The following is a 13,020-nucleotide window of genomic DNA, read 5'->3' on the forward strand; positions in this document are numbered from 1 at the left end:
CCAGGCTTATCTGGTATATTTTCTGCCTCAGTCCTAGAGTCAGCCATTTCTCCTAGGAGCCTCATTTTCTTTTACTGGAAAATAATAAGAGTGGACATTAGAAACCCAGACCTGAGGGCTGAGGGTGTAGCTCAGTGGAAGAGCATTTGCCTAGCATGGGTGAAGCCTGGGTTCAATCCTCAGTACCATTAAATAAATAAATAAACAAAAAGAAAAGAAACCCAGCCAGGCGCTTTGTGCACGCCCATAATCCCAGTGGTTTGGGAGCCTGAGGCAGGAGGATCACAAGTTCAAAGCCAGCCTCAGCAACAGCGAGGTGCTAAGCAACTCACTGAGACCCTGTCTCTAAATAAAATACAAAATAGGGCTGGGGATGTGGCTCAGCAGTCAAATTCCCCTGAGGATTTATCCCCAGTACCAAAAAAAAAAAAAAAAGAAGGAAAGAAAGAAAGAAACCCAGACATGGGTGCTGGGTATGCTGCTCCTGAAGTGTCTTTACTTCTCAGCCCTCTCAGATGACAGTCTAAGAAGTACACCTGTGTGTGTGAACCTGTGCATATACACCTATATGTATCCATTGTATTTATATGAAGTTAAACATGACTTCATGGTGTCTCCATGTCTAATCTAGAGCCATGTAGATCATTCCAGCCTCCTCCCCTTGTCTATAAGTAACTTTCCACCCATCTGCCATCTGCTTGATTAATTAAAACTTTTTTTGCTGTTGGTATCATCACTGCTCTTATTCTTTTTGATGCTCTAAGTGCCCCACATTTGGCCAGTGGGATCCCTCTCACCTGTATTCTTTTGCACATCTCCATCACTGATAGTAAGAAGTTATAATACTCAGCCTGGCTGAGACAGTTCTTACCAAGAACCTGTTGGAGGTGGAACAAAGGGGCATACGTTCCTGATGTCAGAGGTAGGCAGGAGATGCAGTCAAGACACGGCAATGAAGAAAGGGCTCTACTGATGGGACAATCAGCAGATGGCCTCAGTCTTCTCAGAAAAGTAGGAATTAATTCAGGTCCCAACTGGTTTCATCTACTGACTGCTTAAGAAACCCACACCTACTCTTTTTTCTTTTGGGGGCTGGAGATTGAACTCAGGGCCTCTACCACTGAGCTACACCCCAACCCCTGCATTTTAAAAAATCATATAAATTTTTCTTTCATATTTGGTCTCTGTTAGGTTATAAATCAGAGGTAACTAAAATGTTAATTTGGGCTTGATAGAGAGACAACATGCCATATGCACATACTTAACTTGGAAACTGAGATTTTATTTTATTTTTTAAATATTTATTTATTATTATTATTATTATTATTTTAAGTTTTCGGTGGACACAACATCTTTGTTTGTATGTGGTGCTGAGGATCGAACCCAGGCCGCACGCATGCCAGGCGAGCGCGCTACTGCTTGAGCCACATCCTCAGCTCTGGAACTGAGATTTTAAAACATTGTTTTGAGAAATTTAGGTTATTAGAACACCTCTAAATAAAGCCCAGTTATCACAAATCTGGAAAAAAATTATCCCTGGTTATTCATCCTGAATGTCTCCTAGAAAGACAACCACACTAACATGCTAATTGTAATCTTGGGGTGCTAAGGAAAAACTGAGCTCGTCCTGTTGACCCAGCCTAATTATTAACAGCACCTTCTGTCACTCTGAGAAGTGGCCCAGTTTAGGATTCTGTTTCTGTAGCATCTCTGCCCTCTAGTGGCAAATTAGTAGGTGTGGGAAAGATCCTTGTCATTCCAGCATGCACAACCAGATAGCTATCAAGTCTCCTATCTGCCTTGTAGACATGGCTGGAAGATTATTCAGTTCAATTCAAGGGTATAAAACAAGATGGGAACTTCAGAAATAAAGACATTTTTGAGTTGGGTGTGATGGTGCACACCTGTAATCCCAGTGGCTCTGGAGGCTGAGGCAGGAGGATCCTGAGTTCAAAGCCAGCCTCAGCAAAATCGAGTTACTAAGCAACTCAGGGAGACCCTGTCTCTAAATAATACAAAATAGGGCTGGGGATGTGGCTCAGTGGTCAGGTGCTCCAAGTTCAAACCCGGCTGCCCCCCACAAAAGAACTTTTTTTTTTGGTCAAAATTTAAATACTGCCAAAACCCAGGAAAAAACATGTGAAAATGGGCATATTGTCTCTGTATCACTACTACTAGGGTTATCTATCTATCTATCTATCTATAAATTCATAAAGACACATTGACAGTAGATTTCAAAATGTGATGTGTTCAGCTTAGTGTGGTGGTGCACACCTGTAATCCCAGTGACTTGGGAGCCTGAGGCAGCAGGATTGCAAGTTCAAGGTGAGCCTCAGCAACTTAGTCACCCTGTTTGAAAATAAAAATTAATAAAAAGGACTGAGGACATAGTTTGGTGGTAGAATGCCCCTGGATTCAATACCTAGTACTGCAAATTTTTTTGATAAAATAAATATTGATCATATGTGCAATAGAATATTATAGATCTATGCTTTTTTTTTTTTTCTTTTGCGTTACTGAGAATTGAACCCATGGTCTTGCAGATGCTAGGTAAGTGTACTACCACTGAGCTACACCCCCAGGCCAATCTGTACTTATTAATAGTCATTAAATTGTTAAGTGAAAATAAAAGATAATGGGGTACACTAAATATTAAAATTCCATTTATGGATCTGTGACAGTATGTGCTTGCACACAGACACATATAGGAAGACATGTGGGAGAACAGATGCTGGAAGACTCACAGTGTTGCAGGTGATTGTTCTGTATTTCTCTTTGCTTTTTCAGTATATAAATGCATATTTTTCCTTTTTGGCCATACTTGGGGGTTGAACACAGGGCCTTGAACTTGCTAGGCCAGTACTCTATCCCTGAGCTACATTCTCAGCCCAGGGACATATATTTTTTAAAGCTATGCTTAAGTTGAATCATGGGATGACACACTAAAGTGAAGCTTTTCTCCTACAGTTTGGATCACTGCAACTCATAGAATTGTGTAATTCACCTAGAATCCCTGAACTCAGGGTGGGTATTGGGGACAAAACAGGCCTTGGGCAAACTTGGGAAATCAGCAAGATTTATACTTCCCTCTACCAGGAGCCCACCCCAGACCCCCACTAGCCCATCCATGACCTTAGGCAGCACTTTATTTCACCTTCCTTAACAATGACAGCAACAGAATCTCCTGGAGCCAGGCATAGTGATACACACTTGTAATCTCAGCCAAAGGGAGGCTGAGACAGAAGGATCCCAAGTTCAAGCAATTTAGCAAAACCTTGTCTCAAATGAAAAAGGAAAGAACTGGAAATGTGTAGCTCAGTGGTAGAGCATCCCTGGTTCAATCCCCAGTACCAAAACAAAAAACAAACAAACAAACAATAAACTGAGAGTTTTCACATGAAGAACTTTAAAAAATATTTTTACCCCCAGGATTGAGGATCAAACTACCTCGGGCATGCTAGGTGACTGCTGTATCACTGAGCCACACCTCTGAGTCCCAAATATGAAAACTGTTAATACCAACTTCACTTTTTATACTGCCTGGATGTATATTTTAACTTGAATCGAAATCTGAGCCCAGCAAAAAAGAACCCAATGAAAGAAAGAGGGGAGAGGGACTGTCTATATGTCAAGGGTCTTGGGGACACTTCAGAGATAACTAATTCTATCTAGGGCAACGTGTCCTGACTTGAGGCCTGCTGCCTGTCATGGTTTCAATATTTAGATCTCTAGAGGTGAAAAGATCCTGATAAATTGCCTGGCACATCCATTCATGCCTTTGTGACACTAGTTCCTAAATGTCCTGAGTGACCCTGAGGACACAGAAGTGAAACAGGTCCCCAACCACCCCATGGGGCGGACTCCAGTAGGAAGTGCAGAATTGGTGTCAGTGTCCCTGCTGGATTCTGCTCCTGAAGCTGGTGCCCTGGGAGGTCTTGGTGGTAGATTGCTGGACTCAGTGCTTTAGGTCAGCCCTGCAGCTGTGGGTCCCCGCCAGTCAGGTCAGCATAGTCCACTCTGCATTTCACAGCTGAAGAAATCTAAAGCAGAAAAGACAAGATTTTCCTATTATTTTAGAGTCAGGTCCCTCTAAGGAATTCATTAGAAGAGAGCAAGATAAATGATTTTAAGAGAAGATCAGGATTTCAGGCAGTTTCTACAACTGTACTTTATTTGCAAGATTTCTCATACCCCCTGGATTTAGACCCAAGATACAAATTATTTTCTCTTTTCTTTAAATACACTTTTTTTTTTTTTTTTTTTAAAGACAGGGTCTCACTAAGTTGCTTAGAGCTTTGCTAAATTGCTGAGGCTGGCCCTCCAACTTGCAATCCTCCTGTTCAGCCTCTTGAGCCACTGGGATTACAGATGTGTGCCACTCTATCAGATCTCCAAGATAAAGTTTTTAAATGAAAGAATAAAATTCCTTTTCATAAGGATTCCATAGTGAACTCAAATTTGCAGCATCTGAAATGGTATTCCCTAGAAGGGGTTTGGTAGATAAAATAGAGGGAGACAGGACAGGTGATGTAGCTCAGTGGTAGAGTACTTGCCTAGCCTGCACAATGCCCTGGGTTCAGTCCCTAGCAACACACACACACACATACATACACACACACACACACACACACACACACACACACACAGAAACAAAATAACAAAAACTCCAAAACTCCACTAAAAAAATCTAACATCCTTATAAAAGATAGCAAAATGATTTCACTCTAATTAGCTACTCCTGGGATTGTGAAATTACCACAAATGCAGTATTTTCTTTTCTTTATTTTAAATTTACATGCAATAATTTAATAGTCAATAAAGTTCACTCTCTTTCGATGTACAGTTTTATGAATTTTGACAAATATTGGTCTTAAAGGTGACACTAGAGTCAAGGTATCAGATATGGAGATGTTCTGTATTTCCACCACCCCAAGAAGTTTCCTCATGCCCCTTTTGTAGTCAATCCCAGGATACAACATTTTGGAGCTGATCAAAAATTCCAATGGAGGTATCCCATTTGGGAAGCCTTTTCATCTGAGAGACTGCCATAGGCAAAACTAAAGATGCACCAGCCAACCAGCTAGCTTTGGCATCCCTCAGCCTGGCCCCAATCCCTGCTCTTGCCCAGTTTTGTGTGAATGATTTTAGCAAGCAACCAGTATTCCTTTCACTTTGCAAATTTATTTTGATTTAAATTAAAATTAGATAGACCTACAATGGGTTTTTTTTTTTTTTAATTTAAGCAAGGGGCCAATTGTAAAGCAACACATTATTGGCTAAGGGGTGGGGTGAACCTGTGCATACTAGAAGCTGCATCCAGCTGCCAGAGTTTTGCCTAATTGTGAGGAGGCAAGCAGGGTGACTGGGTGCTGGGTGGAGAGGGGTGACAGGAAGCACCAGCCCCACACCCATTGTCTTTCCCAAACTTCTTGGCACCTAGGGGTCCCTTCCTCCCAAATTCAAAGTGCAACATCATATTGGACCAAATCGAATATGGGAAGACACAAATTCATTTTCCCAAATACTGTTACCCATGTAGCATTTCTATTACAGTCAGGTAGGTGAGGATGCATATTCCCCAGGAATCTTCCTGTCTTTAAAGAATGTTTGTTTTTGAACACTGTCATTGGTTGCCAGAATCCTTTGCAACACTAAATACCATTCTCCTTTACTTTCCTGAAGAGTCTAATTCGGTCTTCCATTTGGGCATGTGTGAAGGTTTGAGGTGGGCAGAGACGGCAAGTCAGAATCTGCCAGCTCTTGTTTACATTTTCTGGTCTTTACTGGCTGGTGAACCCAGATGCCTGTCTGGACCACCCAGGTCTTTTATTTAAATTATTAGGCCACCCAGAAGTGGTTCCTCCTGAGTGACAGGGAGAGCATCAAGACAGTTCATATTACTGAGTCCTGACAGAGTCTTTGGCAAGGGCTTTGTATCATGGTGATTTGATCACAGATATCAGAATCAGTAACTGAAAATGGGTGGAACAATGGTGTTTGTTTTCTCATATGGTAAGAACTCCGTGGGTCATCTAGACCCAGACTGTTAATTCTGCACTCGGTGGTATCTTCCAGGACACAGGCTCTTTCATTTTTCCACGGGGGGTGGGGGGGCAGGGGGGGATCCCTCCTGCTTTCAAGGTGAGAACAAGTTCCACATGCCCAGCAAGCCAGGGGCTTAAGAGTGGTACCCCACCCAACCCCTGCATCTCCTGGGAATTGGGCTTTGTGATGAGAAGGGGAGTGGCTGTCAGCGTGCCTGTCACAGTTAACAGCAGGTTCTCACATTTCCGTCAGAGAGCCCTGTGAGGTGCGGTCATCTCCCAGGGCTTTGGTGACTAAAGCCAAGACTTGAACTTGGGTGGGCTTCCAGGATCTTTACTGTAGTCCAAGTCCTGGCTTCCAGAACAAAGTAGAAAACACTATCATAAATTAAACTTATGATAGATTTATGCCCAAGGTGAAAATGAACAGGAAGCCCTCATGCTTGGAAATGCTCAGACAGGCTCTGACGAGAATTTTATTTTATTTTATTTTTTTGATACTGGGAATTGAACCTGAGGATACTTTACCACTGACCTACATCCCCAGCTCATTTTATTTTTTAAGATAGGAGCTCACTAAACTGCTGAGGCTGGCCTTGAACTTGCCATCCTCCGGCCTCCTCCTCCCGAGTCACTGGCAATACAGGTGTGCACCACTCCACCAAGCTAAGTTAAGGAATTGTTTCTGAGATCTCACTATAAACAATGAATACAGCCTGGTGCAGAGGTACACACTGCAACTCCATCAGCTGAGTCAGGAGGATTGAGAGTTCAAAGCCAGCCTCAGCAACTTATTGAGGCACTAAGCAACTCAGCAAGACCCTGTCTATAAATAAAATATAAAAAGGGCAGGAGATGTGGGGCTGGGGCTGGGGCTCAGCGGTAGAGCAATCGTCTAGCACGTGGGAGGCACTGGGTTGGATCCTCAGCACCACATAAAAATAAATAAATGTTTTTAACTACAACTAAAAAATGTATATTTTTTAAAAAGGGGGCAGGGGATGTGGTTCAGTGGTTAAGCACCCCTGGGTTCAATCCCTGCTATCCCAGTCCCCAAATACAAATATATATATCTACTTACATATGTTTATAGTTTAACTAGGATTCAAAATATGCATCTGGGAGCTGAGGTTGTGGCTCAGTGGTAAAGTGCTCGCCTTGCACGGGTGAGGCCCTGGGTTCAATCCTCAGCACCATATAAGAATAAATAAATAAAAATAAAGATATGTGTCATCTACTATATCTATCTATCTATCTATCTATCTATCTATCTATGCATCTGGGCTGGGGCTGAGTGGCTCAGCGGCAGAGTACTTGCCTATCATGTGTGAGGCACTGGATTCAATCCTTAGCACCACATAAAAAAAATAATAAAATAAAGTCATGTTGTCCATCAACAACTACAACAAATTTTTTTTAAAAAATGCATCTGATATTCTGACAGTGAGCACAGGGTAGGTATCGTTTGACTGTTAAAGGGAGAGAAAATTTGAGATAAACTTGTTATTGGTGGAGGTAGTGGCTGGAATAGAACAGGGAGAATGAGCAGTGGGCATTTTGAGACTGGGGTGGGGGAAGGAAGTTTCCATGGGAGGGGTGACTCTGAAAGGGAGTGGGGTTCAAAAGCTCTGGCTGGTTTGCCCACCTACTTCTCAAGCCTTGTCTTTCATCTTTCCTGCCCTTTCCACTATCCACAGGAAGTTCAAATTGCTCAGATTATTCCACTGACCTCTCTTGTCCAGAGGATAGTGGAGAAATACTCTAAGATTTGGGTTAGCTAAAATTAGTGAAATCTTACCTTTCATTTAAAAAACGAGTGCAATTTTGCATCTTAATGCAAAATGTAGCACACTCACACATTGGTTCTCAGCATCACCAGACACAAACTGAAAACTGTGGTCAGATTTGCAGAAATAATCCAATTTCAAGATTTCACCAACCCTCCCTCTCCTGTCCTGTCTTTTCCAGGGTTTTATTGCCCTGCCCTTCTTCTATGAGCTCCCGGGGAATTGGGTAATTTTACTTGCACACCCTAATCTTCATTCCCAAACTTGTGGTGCTCTTGCAGTTTGTCCCTGGGTTCAGACAGATTGTATCTTTCTCTTCTGTTTCTTCACAGAGCCAAAACAGAATGGCTTTGCCTTCCCTTAAGTCTATCAAAGTCTAGGAGCTCGATTGGCTCTGAGTTCTGCCTCCCAGGGTCACCCGGCTGGCCCTGGGCCCCCTGTGTGCTCAGCCAGCCAGTTTTTCGCTTAGGGTGTCCTATTCTTCCAGTTTCCCAGTAGGGCACCTCCCACATCCCTGAGAGCAGACAGGCCCTGCTGGGGCCAGGTGGGAACCTGGGAGGTGCTTGCTGGAAGGGCCAGCCCCGCCAGGCCCCTGACTTACCCACCCTCCTGCTGAGTTTTCCCCGCCCCGCCAGATCTGTTTTGCGCCTGGAGTTCTCAGGGACTCCATTGTCCTGCTTGGCTGTCACCAGGGTCTCAGCCTTTCCCGTTTGCTAATAGTAAACTCCTTACCAGGGATCAGATCCTGTGGTTTCCACCCCCCAGGGGGGCTCTGGTCCCATTCAGATCCAAGCCCCAATTAACATCTGCCCCAACACACAGTGACCTTTCAGAAAGTGTCACCCGGAACTTGAAGACAAAGCCAGTGAAGGTGGGAGGCATCTGGTGAATCTCAGCTCTGAGGGAGCCATGACACCTCGTTATCCTGAAAGGAATCATGTAAATTACATGTTAATGAACGCAGTTGCTGGACCAAAAGATGTCCCAGGTTTCTCCTTTAGCTCTGGGGACACAGGTGAGGTTTGATCCTCAGCACCACATAAAAATAAACACACAAAATAAAGGTATTATGTCCATCTAAAAATAAATACATAAATAAAAATAAATACATAAATAAAATAAAGGTATTGTGTCCAACTACAACTAAAAAATAGATATTAAAAATATGCTTCAGGAAAATGGAAATAGCTTTTTTTTTCCCTCTGAAATTACCCATTCACCTTCTCATTTCATCTGCCCAGTCTTTCTGTTCCTTTGGCTTCTAAAAAGTTTCAAAATGTATATATATATATATATATATATATATATATATATATATATATATATATCTTCAACAGAATTTGTCTGGCTAGACTTGCAATTACATGCTGGAAATCAACTTTCTTGTATTTGAATTTTTATTATTTGTAACACCCCCAATATGACCAGAAGAGGCCTCAAAGATATCTGTATATGCAGGACCTAAAATGCCTATTTCTATTTCTTTTCTTTTTCTCCCCCACCCCCATACTGGGGATTCAACCCAGAGGTGCTCTACCACTGAGCTACATCCCCAGCCCGTTTTACTTTTTATTTTGAGACAGGGTCTCATTAGGTTACCCAGGCTGACCTGGAACTTGCAATCTTTCTGCCTCAGCTGGGATTACAGGCACATGTCACTGTGCCTGGCTTTTAAAAATGTATTGGAATTATTACTGAATATTAATTATACAAGATAATGGGTTTCATTATGAAATTTCCATATGGGAGTATAATGTGTTTTGATTGTATCGGTTTTCCTCTACCTCCTTCCCCTTCCCTCAGAGTCACCCTACTACTTCCTTTTTCTACTATGGTATAAAGAAAAGTTACACTTGTCTTTCTGAGTCTGGTTTACTAACCTGATGGTGACCCCCAGTTCCATCCATTTTCCTGCAAATGACATGATTTCATTCTTCTTTATTTCTGAATAATATTCCATTGTGTCTATATACCACATTTTCTTTATCCATCCATTGATGGGCATCAATATTAATTCCATAACTTGGCTATTATGAATTGTGCCATGATAAACATGCATATTCAACAATTACTTTTATATGCTGACTTTGATTCCTTTGGATAGATACCAAGCAATGGTTTATAGTACATGGTAGTTCTGTTTTGATTGATTGATTGATTGATTGATTGATTGTATGGTAGCAGGGATTGAATCCAGAGACCTACTACTGAGCTACATCCCCAGCCCTTTTTATTTTTCACTTGGAGATGGTCTCTCGAATTTCCCAGGCCTTGAACTTGTGATCGACCTCTTCAAACTCCTGAGTAGTTAGGATTCCAGACATGACCCACTGCACCCTGTTGTTTTTAGTTTTTTGAGGATCCTCCAGACTGTTTGCTAAGTGCCTTCCCTCATTTACATTTCCACTAACAGCAAATAAGCCCCTTCCCATCTTCAGCAACATTTGTTATTTTCTGCTTTCTTGATGATATCCATTCAGATTGAGATCAGATGGAATTCAATATTGTTTTGTTTTTACTACTGGAGATTGAACTCAGGGGCATTTAGCACTGAGCTACATTCCCAGCACAACCTTTTTACTTTTTGAGACAGGGTCTCACTAAATTCCTGAGGGACTTGCTAAGTTTCTGAGGCTGGCCTTGAACTTGCCATCCTCCTGCCTCAGCCTCTGGGATCTCTAGATATACAGATGTGCACCACCACACATGGCTTCAATATACTTTTTTTTTTTTTTTGTATCAGAAATTGAACCAGAGCTGCTCAAACTCTAAGCCACATCCACAGCCATTTTTATTTTTTTTATTTTGGAGACAGGATCTCACTAAGTTCCTTAGAACCTTGCTAAGTTGTTAAGGCTGGCCTTGAACTTGGACTTGCCTTAGCCTCCAGAGCCTCTAGGATTACAGGCATGTGCCACCATACCTGGTTTCTATGTACTTTTGATTTACAATTCCCTGATGGCTAAAAATGTGAAGCAATTTTTTTCACATATTTTGATCCATTTTAAGTTGATTTTTGCATAGGGTAAGAGATCCAAGGTTCTAGTTCCAATCTTCCACAAGTGGAAAAGGCTATCGGGGGTGTGTGTGTGTGTGTGTGTGTGTGTGTGTGTGTAATTGAACCAAAGCTTTGTACATGCCAGGCAAGTGCCCTGCCACTGGGGCTACATCTGCATCCCAGAAGAGACTATCTTTTTTTTTTTTTAAGAGAGAGAGAGAGTTTTATATATATATTTATTTTTAGTTTTTGGCGGACACAACATCCTTGTTTGCATGTGGTGCTGAGGATGGAACCCGGGCCGCACGCATGCCAGGTGAGCGCGCTACCGCTTGAGCCATATCCCCAGCCCTCTTTCTTTTTCTTTTTCTTTTTAATTTGTTTTAGATGTTCTTTTTATAGTTTACCTATTATTCATTTTTTAATTGATTTTATTTTTTTAATACGCGCCAGCAGAATGCATTGTAATTCTTATTATACGTACAGAGCACAATTTTTCATATCTTTTTATATAAAGTATGTTCACACCAATTCATGTCTTTATACATGTACATTTTTTTTTGCATTACAATTCTTATTACACATATATACCACAATTTGAGACTATCTTTAAAGTGACTATATCTTTTTTTTTTGGTACCAGGGATTAAACTCAGGGGTACGACCTCTAAGCCACATCCCCAGCCCTATTTTGTATTTTATTTAGAGATAGGGTCTCACTGAGTTGCTTGGCACCTTGCTGTTGCTGAGGCTGGCTTTGAACTTCTGATTCTCCTGCCTCAGCCTCCCCAGCCACTGGGATTACCGGTGTGCGCCACCATGCCCAGCTAAAGTGACTATTTCTGAATAATATTTTAGAATACTTTATGTTCTGGAATGTTTGGAGAGAAAAAGTAATTGGTGGAAGAAGGCTGATTCTGGTGGAATAAAATGAAGAACTAATCTCAGTGGCTTGGAGAGGATTCCACTGGTATCAGAATCCAGAAACCAATCTCAAATGAGGAGGACTGCTGAATGAAAGGTTCACTTTGCTATGCTGTTTTCAGGTGGCAATAGCTCTTGTCACTAAGCAGGATAATTTCACTGTATTCTGGAATCTCTTCACATTCCTAGCACCAAGAGCCTTATTAACTAGGAGACCAAGAGATGGCGCTATGGGTTCAAGAGAAAGGAAGGCAGTGGGACCCTGGCTACCTCCCTGTCAATCAGAGGCCACCAAATAAATACAGGGCGGCCTGGGATTTTCCGAATTTGCTTTCTCTTGGCTTCAGTGGCTCCTGCAAACACAGAATAAATGCTCATTCCAGTAATTAAGCGCATAGAAGAATCATTTTCTCCTCGTCCTCAGCAAGGGCTCAGCTCTCTGACATACTTGATAAGAAGCTGCAGGGCTGAGCCCACGTGTGAATTTCTACTTTTGCTGGAAAGGGAATCTAGCAAGGATTGGGAGGGTGATGACTTTTGAATGTTTTTTTTGGAAAACTGTGACTCTAATAAGCAATAGCCTGGCATAAGCAACAAAGTGGGGTGTGGGCAAATGAGAGAAAAACAGATGAACCAAGGCAAAAAGCAAACAAAAATAATTGGCATAATAAATCATTGTGGAGCTCTTGGGACTGTGTAAATCTGCCTTCATACAACGAGCACATTTTTGTCTCAATTTCTCCAGCTTTTAATAGAAAGTCAGATAGCTTTGACAGTGGGATTACTTCATGTAAACGTTTCTGTGAACAAAATTGCAACCTCGGTGGTCTCTTCTCACTAATTTCTTTTTGCACCCCATTTATTTATTTATTTATTTATAGACAAGGTCTCACTGAGTTGCCCAGGCTCAACTTGAACTTGCAGTTCTCCTGCCTTGGCCTCCCAAGCTGCTGGGATTACAGATGTGCCGCACATTACTCAGCTTTACTAGTTTTTTTGTCACAATTTCTATCTTTCTCACATGTCACCTGTCATATTAGAACTAGAGATGCCTTCTTACAAAAAGAAAAGAAAGAGATAACTTTTTTTTTTTTTTGAGAGAAAGAGGTTAGAGGATAAAATCATTAGGGATGAAGAGAATTAACTTCCGTTTTGAGGAGGTGATGGTGTCCCACGGGTCCCTCGGGCACCTCATCCTCTGAGAATTGTGTGGGAGATGTTTTACTCATCTTTTCCCTCGAGCATATATTAACTGTCCTCCTTTTTT

This window comes from Marmota flaviventris, chromosome 16, assembly GCF_047511675.1.
Source record: "Marmota flaviventris isolate mMarFla1 chromosome 16, mMarFla1.hap1, whole genome shotgun sequence".
NCBI classification, from domain to species: domain Eukaryota; kingdom Metazoa; phylum Chordata; class Mammalia; order Rodentia; family Sciuridae; genus Marmota; species Marmota flaviventris.